The sequence below is a fragment of the Pseudophryne corroboree genome, chromosome 6 (assembly GCF_028390025.1).
Source record: "Pseudophryne corroboree isolate aPseCor3 chromosome 6, aPseCor3.hap2, whole genome shotgun sequence".
Classification (NCBI taxonomy): Eukaryota; Metazoa; Chordata; class Amphibia; order Anura; family Myobatrachidae; genus Pseudophryne; species Pseudophryne corroboree.
Genome location: NC_086449.1, coordinates 740227836 through 740236696, shown reverse-complemented (window position 1 = coordinate 740236696; position 8861 = coordinate 740227836). Strand labels below are relative to the sequence as shown.

At 48.8% G+C, this 8861-nt stretch overlaps 1 long non-coding RNA gene across 1 annotated transcript; it reads right to left on the bottom strand.

Annotated features, from left to right (window-relative positions):
* Positions 1-5579: 5579 nt before the first annotated feature.
* On the bottom strand, positions 5580-7857 carry LOC134935648 (uncharacterized). Its single transcript, XR_010180307.1, has 2 exons — positions 7763-7857; positions 5580-5783 (listed from the first exon to the last, which is right to left on the bottom strand). It is a non-coding gene; the product is annotated as an uncharacterized LOC134935648 (long non-coding RNA).
* Between the last annotated feature and the right edge of the window lie 1004 nt (positions 7858-8861).

Below are 8861 nucleotides of genomic sequence, written 5' to 3'. Positions count from 1 at the left end.
ACCCTCCTCCAAGCCTCAGTTAGGTTTTTGTGCCCGTCCGAGAAGGGTGCAATCTAGGTGGCTCTCCTAAAGAGCTGCTTAGAAAAGTTTAGCTTAGGTTTTTTATTTTACAGTGAGTCCTGCTGGCAACAGGATCACTGCAACGAGGGACTTAGGGGAGAAGAAGTGAACTCACCTGCGTGCAGGATGGATTGGCTTCTTTGGCTACTGGACATTAGCTCCAGAGGGACGATCACAGGTACAGCCTGGATGGTCACCGGAGCCTTGCCGCCGGCCCCCTTGCAGATGCTGAAAAGAGAAGAAGGTCCAGAATCGGCGGCAGAAGACTCCTCAGTCTTCTTAAGGTAGCGCACAGCACTGCAGCTGTGCGCCATTGCTCTCAGCACACTTCACACGGCAGTCACTGAGGGTGCAGGGCGCTGGGGGGGGGCGCCCTGGGAAGCAATGTAAACCTATTTTTTGGCATAAAATACCTCACATATAGCCTCCGGGGGCTATATGGAGATATTTAACCCCTGCCAGAATCCGTTAAAGAGCGGGAGACGAGCCCGCCGAAAAAGGGGTGGGGCCTATCTCCTCAGCACACAGCGCCATTTTCCTCACACAGCTCCGCTGGTCAGGAAGGCTCCCAGGCTCTCCCCTGCACTGCACTACAGAAACAGGGTAAAACAAGAGAGGGGGGGCAAAATTGTGGCAAAATTATATATATTAAAGCAGCTATATAGGGAGCACTTATTATAAGGCTATCCCTGTCATATATAGCGCTTTTGGTGTGTGCTGGCAAACTCTCCCTCTGTCTCCCCAAAGGGCTAGTGGGGTCCTGTCTTCTTTAAGAGCATTCCCTGTGTGTCTGCTGTGTGTCGGTACGTGTGTGTCGACATGTATGAGGACGATATTGGTGTGGAGGCGGAGCAATTGCCAAATATGGGGATGTCACCCCCTAGGGAGTCGACACCAGAATGGATGGCTTTATTTATGGAATTACGGGATAGTGTCAAAACGCTAAAGCAGTCGTTTGACGACATGAGACGGCCGGACAATCAATCAGCACCTGTCCAGGCGCCTCAAACACCGTCAGGGGCTGTAAAACGCCCGTTACCTCAGTCGGTCGACACGGACCCAGACACAGGCACTGATTCCAGTGGCGACGGTGACGAATCAACCGTATTTTCCAGTAGGGCCACACGTTATATGATTTTGGCAATGAAGGAGGCGTTACATATTGCTGATACTACAGGTACCACAAAACAGGGTATTATGTGGGGTGTGAAAAAACTACCTATAGTTTTTCCTGAATCAGATGAATTAAATGAGGTGTGTGATGAAGCGTGGGTTGCCCCCGATAAAAAACTGCTAATTTCAAAGAAGTTATTGGCTTTATACCCTTTCCCGCCAGAGGTTAGGGCGCGCTGGGAAACACCTCCTAGGGTGGACAAGGCGCTCACACGCTTATCAAAACAAGTGGCGTTACCCTCTCCTGAGACGGCCGCACTTAAAGATCCAGCAGATAGGAGGATGGAAAATATCCAAAAAAGTATATACACACATACAGGTGTTATACTACGACCAGCTATAGCGACAGCCTGGATGTGCAGTGCTGGGGTAGCTTGGTCAGAGTCCCTGATTGAAAATATTGATACCCTGGATAGGGACAATGTTTTACTGTCTTTAGAGCAAATAAAGGATGCGTTTCTTTATATGCGTGATGCACAGAGGGATATTTGCACACTGGCATCACGGGTAAGTGCTATGTCCATTTCGGCCAGAAGAAGTTTATGGACGCGACAGTGGTCAGGTGATGCGGACTCAAAACGGCATATGGAAGTTTTGCCGTATAAAGGGGAGGAGTTATTTGGTGTTGGTCTATCGGATTTGGTGGCCACGGCTACAGCCGGGAAATCCACCTTTTTACCTCAAGTCACTCCCCAACAGAAAAAGACACCGACTTTTCAGCCGCAGCCCTTTCGTTCCTTTAAAAACAAGAGAGCAAAGGGATATTCATATCTGCCACGAGGCAGAGGAAAGGGGAAGAGACTGCAACAGGCAGCTCCTTCCCAGGAACAGAAGCCCTCCCCCGCTTCTACAAAAGCCTCAGCATGACGCTGGGGCTTCTCAAGCGGACTCGGGGGCGGTGGGGGGTCGTCTCAAGAATTTCAGCGCGCAGTGGGCTCACTCGCAGGTGGATCCCTGGATCCTGCAGATAATATCTCAGGGTTACAGGTTGGAACTAGAGACGTCTCCACCTCGCCGTTTCCTGAAGTCTGCTTTACCAACGTCCCCCTCCGACAGGGTGACGGTCTTGGAAGCCATTCACAAGCTGTACTCTCAGCAGGTGATAGTCAAGGTACCCCTTTTACAACAAGGAAAGGGGTATTATTCCACTCTATTTGTGGTACCGAAGCCGGATGGCTCGGTAAGACCTATTCTAAATCTGAAATCCTTGAACCTGTACATAAAAAAGTTCAAGTTCAAGATGGAGTCACTCAGAGCGGTGATAGCGAACCTGGAAGAAGGGGACTTTATGGTATCCTTGGACATCAAGGATGCGTATCTCCACGTTCCAATTTACCCCTCACACTAGGGGTACCTCAGGTTCGTCGTACAGAACTGTCACTATCAGTTTCAGACGCTGCCGTTTGGATTGTCCACGGCACCTCGGGTCTTTACCAAGGTAATGGCCGAGATGATGATTCTTCTTCGAAGAAAAGGCGTATTAATTATCCCATACTTGGACGATCTCCTAATAAGGGCAAGGTCCAGAGAACAGCTAGAGATGGGACTAGCACTGTCTCAAGAAGTGCTAAAGCAGCACGGGTGGATTCTGAATATTCCAAAATCCCAGTTAATTCCGACAACACGTCTGCTGTTCCTAGGGATGATTCTGGACACGGTTCAGAAAAAGGTTTTTCTCCCGGAGGAAAAAGCCAAGGAGTTATCCGAGCTTGTCAGGAACCTCCTAAAACCAGGAAAGGTATCTGTACATCAATGCACAAGAGTCCTGGGAAAAATGGTGGCTTCTTACGAAGCAATTCCATTCGGCAGATTCCACGCAAGAGTTTTCCAGAGGGATCTGCTGGACAAATGGTCAGGGTCGCATCTTCAGATGCACCAGCGGATAACCCTGTCTCCAAGGACAAGGGTATCTCTTCTGTGGTGGTTGCAGAGTGCTCATCTATTGGAGGGCCGCAGATTCGGCATACAGGATTGGATCCTGGTGACCACGGACGCCAGCCTGAGAGGCTGGGGAGCAGTCACACAAGGAAGAAACTTCCAGGGCGTGTGGTCGAGCCTGGAAACGTCTCTTCACATAAACATTCTGGAACTAAGAGCAATCTACAATGCTCTAAGCCAGGCAGAACCTCTGCTTCAAGGAAAACCGGTGTTGATCCAGTCGGACAACATCACGGCAGTCGCCCATGTAAACAGACAGGGCGGCACAAGAAGCAGGAGTGCAATGGCAGAAGCTGCAAGGATTCTTCGCTGGGCGGAGAATCATGTGATAGCACTGTCAGCAGTGTTCATCCCGGGAGTGGACAACTGGGAAGCAGACTTCCTCAGCAGACATGACCTTCACCCGGGAGAGTGGGGACTTCATCCAGAAGTTTTCCACATGCTTGTAACCCGTTGGGAAAGACCAATGGTGGACATGATGGCGTCTCGCCTCAACAAAAAACTGGACAGGTATTGCGCCAGGTCAAGTGATCCGCAGGCAATAGCTGTGGACGCGCTGGTAACGCCTTGGGTGTACCAGTCGGTGTATGTGTTTCCTCCTCTGCCTCTCATACCAAAAGTATTGAGAATTATACGGCAAAGAGGCGTAAGAACGATACTAGTGGCTCCGGATTGGCCAAGAAGGACTTGGTACCCGGAACTTCAAGAGATGATCATGGAGGATCCGTGGCCTCTACCTCTGAGAAGGGACCTGCTTCAGCAGGGTCCCTGTCTGTTTCAAGACTTACCGCGGCTGCGTTTGACGGCATGGCGGTTGAACGCCGGATCCTAAAGGGAAAAGGCATTCCGGAAGAAGTCATTCCTACCTTGATTAAAGCAAGGAAGGAAGTAACCGCGCAACATTATCACCGCATTTGGCGAAAATATGTTGCGTGGTGCGAGGATCGGAGTGCTCCGACGGAGGAATTTCAACTGGGTCGATTCCTACATTTCCTGCAATCAGGATTGTCTATGGGTCTCAAATTGGGATCTATTAAGGTTCAAATTTCGGCCCTGTCGATTTTCTTCCAGAAAGAATTGGCTTCAGTTCCTGAAGTCCAGACTTTTGTTAAGGGAGTACTGCATATACAGCCCCCTGTGGTGCCTCCAGTGGCACCGTGGGATCTCAATGTTGTTTTGGACTTTCTCAAATCTCATTGGTTTGAACCACTAAAAAATGTGGATTTGAAATATCTCACATGGAAAGTGACCATGCTACTAGCCCTGGCTTCGGCCAGGAGAGTGTCAGAACTGGCAGCTTTATCTTACAAAAGCCCATATCTGATTTTCCATTCGGACAGGGCAGAACTGCGGACTCGTCCGCATTTTCTCCCTAAGGTGGTGTCAGCATTTCATCTGAACCAGCCTATTGTTGTGCCTGCGGCTACAAGCGACTTGGAGGACTCCAAGTTGTTGGACGTTGTCAGAGCTTTAAAAATATACATTTCAAGGACAGCTGGAGTCAGGAAATCTGACTCACTGTTTATACTATATGCTCCCAACAAGTTGGGCGCTCCTGCGTCTAAGCAGACTATTGCTCGCTGGATTTGTAGTACGATTCAGCTTGCACATTCTGTGGCAGGCCTGCCACAGCCAAAATCGGTAAATGCCCACTCCACAAGGAAGGTGGGTTCTTCTTGGGCGGCTGCCCGAGGGGTCTCGGCATTACAACTCTGCCGAGCGGCTACGTGGTCGGGGGAGAACACGTTTGTAAAATTCTACAAATTTGATACCCTGGCTAAGGAGGACCTGGAGTTCTCTCATTCAGTGCTGCAGAGTCATCCGCACTCTCCCGCCCGTTTGGGAGCTTTGGTATAATCCCCATGGTCCTTTCAGGAACCCCAGCATCCACTAGGACGATAGAGAAAATAAGAATTTACTTACCGATAATTCTATTTCTCGGAGTCCGTAGTGGATGCTGGGCGCCCATCCCAAGTGCGGATTATCTGCAATAATTGTACATAGTTATTGTTACCTAAATCGGGTTATTGTTGTAGGGAGCCATCTTTCAGAGGCTCCTCTGTTATCATACTGTTAACTGGGTTTAGATCACAGGTTGTACGGTGTGATTGGTGTGGCTGGTATGAGTCTTACCCGGGATTCATAAATCCTTCCTTATTGTGTACGCTCGTCCGGGCACGGTATCCTAACTGAGGCTTGGAGGAGGGTCATAGGGGGAGGAGCCAGTACACACCACCTGATCATAAAGCTTTACTTTTTGTGCCCTGTCTCCTGCGGAGCCGCTATTCCCCATGGTCCTTTCAGGAACCCCAGCATCCACTACGGACCCCGAGAAATAGAATTATCGGTAAGTAAATTCTTATTTTTCCAATATGAGGGCAATCTGGGGATCATTGTTGGCATTATCACTGGGACGTTGTTCCCTGTCCAAACTGCTATTAGAGTTGAGATTATCCACCTGCTCATTTGGAGTCAGATCTTCTGCCTCATGCCCGGTAGGGCGAGGCACGTGGGCGTCTCTTCTCCTTGAAGACCACTTGCGATATTTCCTGCAAGGGTAGCATGCAGTGATGGAGTCCCAAAATCCAATCAGCCATTTTGGAGGCATCGTGCTAATGTGGGGAAAGATGAAGAGTAGACAGTGTTAGATGCCTTGAATTGCATTTACAATAGAAATGTGCGGTGGGCACTTTTCGTGTTTTATGTTTTGTGTTTGGTTCTAATTCTCCTCCCGTGTTATGGTTTTGGCATGGTTTTGCCAAAACCACCCTTTCGTGTTTTGGTTTTGCATCTGGATGATTTTTACAAAAACATAAAAACAGCTGCTGAATCTCCTCCTCAGAGCAATTAGGCTGCAGAACAGGTGGGAGGGCGTGCGGCTACATTTAGTAGTACTACGTGCCATCACCCAACGCGCTGCAGCTGATGCTCCTCCGTCTTCTCTCCCCTGCAGCTGCTCCCAGAATGCAGAGCGTGATGACATTGCTCCCGTATCGGCATTCTTGGAAGGAGGGATGGAAAAGAAGAGTGCAGCAGTAGGGCTGGATGTAGAAAATATGGCAGCAGGAGAGAGCAGTCATGTAGGCAGGGTGATTGCGGCCACGCTGTCAGACCTCAGAATCAGTCAGCCTCTCCCCTATATATATATATATATATATATATATACACACACACACACACACACACACACATAGACATATATACACACACATATACACACACACACACACATATATATATATATATATATATATATACATATATGCAGCCTGCCTATATTTGCAGGACACTTTTGAATAAATGTAAAATATCTTACTTTTTTTAAAGTGCAGCAATTCTGGGCGCTGTGTTCGGTCCACCCCTGCATTTGTAAGGCTGCTTTGCAGTGGGGAGGGAGGAGGAGGAGGAGGAGACTGAGGGATAAGTGCCCGGAGTCCGACTAACTCCATAAAGGACCATGGAAGGAGGAGCTGTCGTGGCTGGGCATGTGCAGCAGCCCTCCTCCCCATTAGCCATATTTGTTAGGGGCAGCAAGGAGCATCTAGTCTGAAGCTGACTTACCCATACTCCCCAACGCCGCGAACCAGAGGACTGACTATGCATCCGCCTCGGCGCTCTCACATGCGGCTCTGCTCAGATGTGCAAGAGCTGATCCGCCGGCGATGCCAACGTTCGGGTGCCCCACTGACCACCACTGTTAGCTGAGCCTGCCCCTAGCGTCGGCAATTGCCTAGTCTGCCTACAGCTAGTGCCAGCTCTGCTTCCAGTACATCAGCGTCTCTCTCACACTGCATGGAGGATGCAGTGTGCGGTCTTTCACCTGACCGCACATGGGGGGTCATTCCGAGTTGTTCGCTCGTTGCCGATTTTCACTATATTGCGATTAGTCACAGAGCGCATGCGGTTAGTTATTTTACACAAAAGTTAGGTATTTTACTCACGGCATAACGAGGATTTTTCATCGTTCTGGGGAGCGTACTGTGATTGACAGGAAGTGGGTGTTTCTGGGCGGAAACTGTCCGTTTTCTGGGAGTGTGCGAAAAAACGCTGGCGTTTCTGGGAAAAACGCGGGAGTGTCTGGAGAAACGGGGGAGTGTCTGGGCGAACGCTGGGTGTGTGTGTGACGTCAAACCAGGAACGAAACTGCCTGAACTGATCGCAATGGCAGAGTAAGTCTCGAGCTACTCAGAAACTGCTAAGAAATTTCTATTCGCAATTCTGCTAATCTTTCGTTCGCAATTCTGCTAAGCTAAGATACACTCCCAGAGGGCGGCGGCTTAGCGTGTGCAATGCTGCTAAAAGCAGCTAGCGAGCGAACAACTCGGAATGAGGGCGATTGCTCCTCCAGTATAGTGGCGCCTCTCTTGTGTTTGGGGGGGCGTGCTGCCCCCTTGTCCTTCCCATTCCGACGTCTCAGGTGACCACTATAATAAACTAACATGTATAATACAAACATTTTAAATAAAACACATGATAGTATTATTTAAATAATCACCAGCTATGACAGTTGGTGAATAATAGCTGATAAATGGGCCCCTATGTCTGCTGCCACATCTAACCAAGCTGCCCTTGTCTTTGTCCAGTTACTTACACTTATTCAATGGTATCTGCTGCTGGTTATTTCTCCTCCTGCCGGTGAGCTGCCAGTAAGCTGCTGGTGAGCAGTTGGTGACCTGTGTGTGTTTCCAGGTCTCTGAAGGAGAATGCGGGAGGCAGCAGCAAAGCCAAGCTATAGGCAGTTGATACAATTATGACATCACAGCATGACCTCACAGACCCCCCTCCCCCCACCAGACTGGCTAGGACTGGATTGAGGTGCCTGTTGTCTTTTGCATGACTGACATAAGGTAAATGTGATATCACACCAGAGCCGGTCCTGGGCATAGGCAAACTAGGCAACTGCCTAGGGCATTTGGCATGCCTAGGGGCACAAGCAGCTTCTGCTGATTAAAATGATATGCAGCATGCCTATATTCTGTGTGTAGCATTTCGTATGCAGATACAGCCACAGTCGCACACAGTTTATAGGCATGCAGCATATCATTTTAATCAGCAGAAGCTGCATGTGCATCCTAGCCACATAGCAATGCAACTAAGTAAAATTTTCATCAAAAATAGGCACCTGCCGTTAGCAGAGTTTCCAGCTGACGTACGCCAGACATCTCCTGCTGCATGGCGCACTGAGGCAAGATTTATGAGGACACATCTGTGCTCCATTCTTTTGTTTAATGTATCCAAGCAGAGGCAGAGGTCACAGTGTTAGTGGCCATGTGAGTGCTGTGTGCGGGTGGGTTGGTTGCGTAATAGTGTTCGGCTTATGTGTAAGGGGCAATAAGTGTATAAGGGCATTAATAAAGTTTGGCATAATGTGTAAGGCACATAATGCTTATAAGGACATTAATAATGTGTGTCATATATGTAAGGGGCATTACTGTGTGGTATTATGTGTATAAATGCATTACTAATGTGTGGCATTATGTGTGTACGATGCTCTATTGTGTGGCGTAACATATAGAAACGGCACTACTGTGTGGTCTAGTGTGAATAAAGAGCAATATGGTGTGGTGTAATGTGCATAAGGAGCAATTCAGTGTGATGTAATGTGAATAAGGGACACTACTGTGAGGAGTAACGTATATAAGGTAAAGTGGTACTACTGTGTGATGTAACATGGACACTATCACATGATA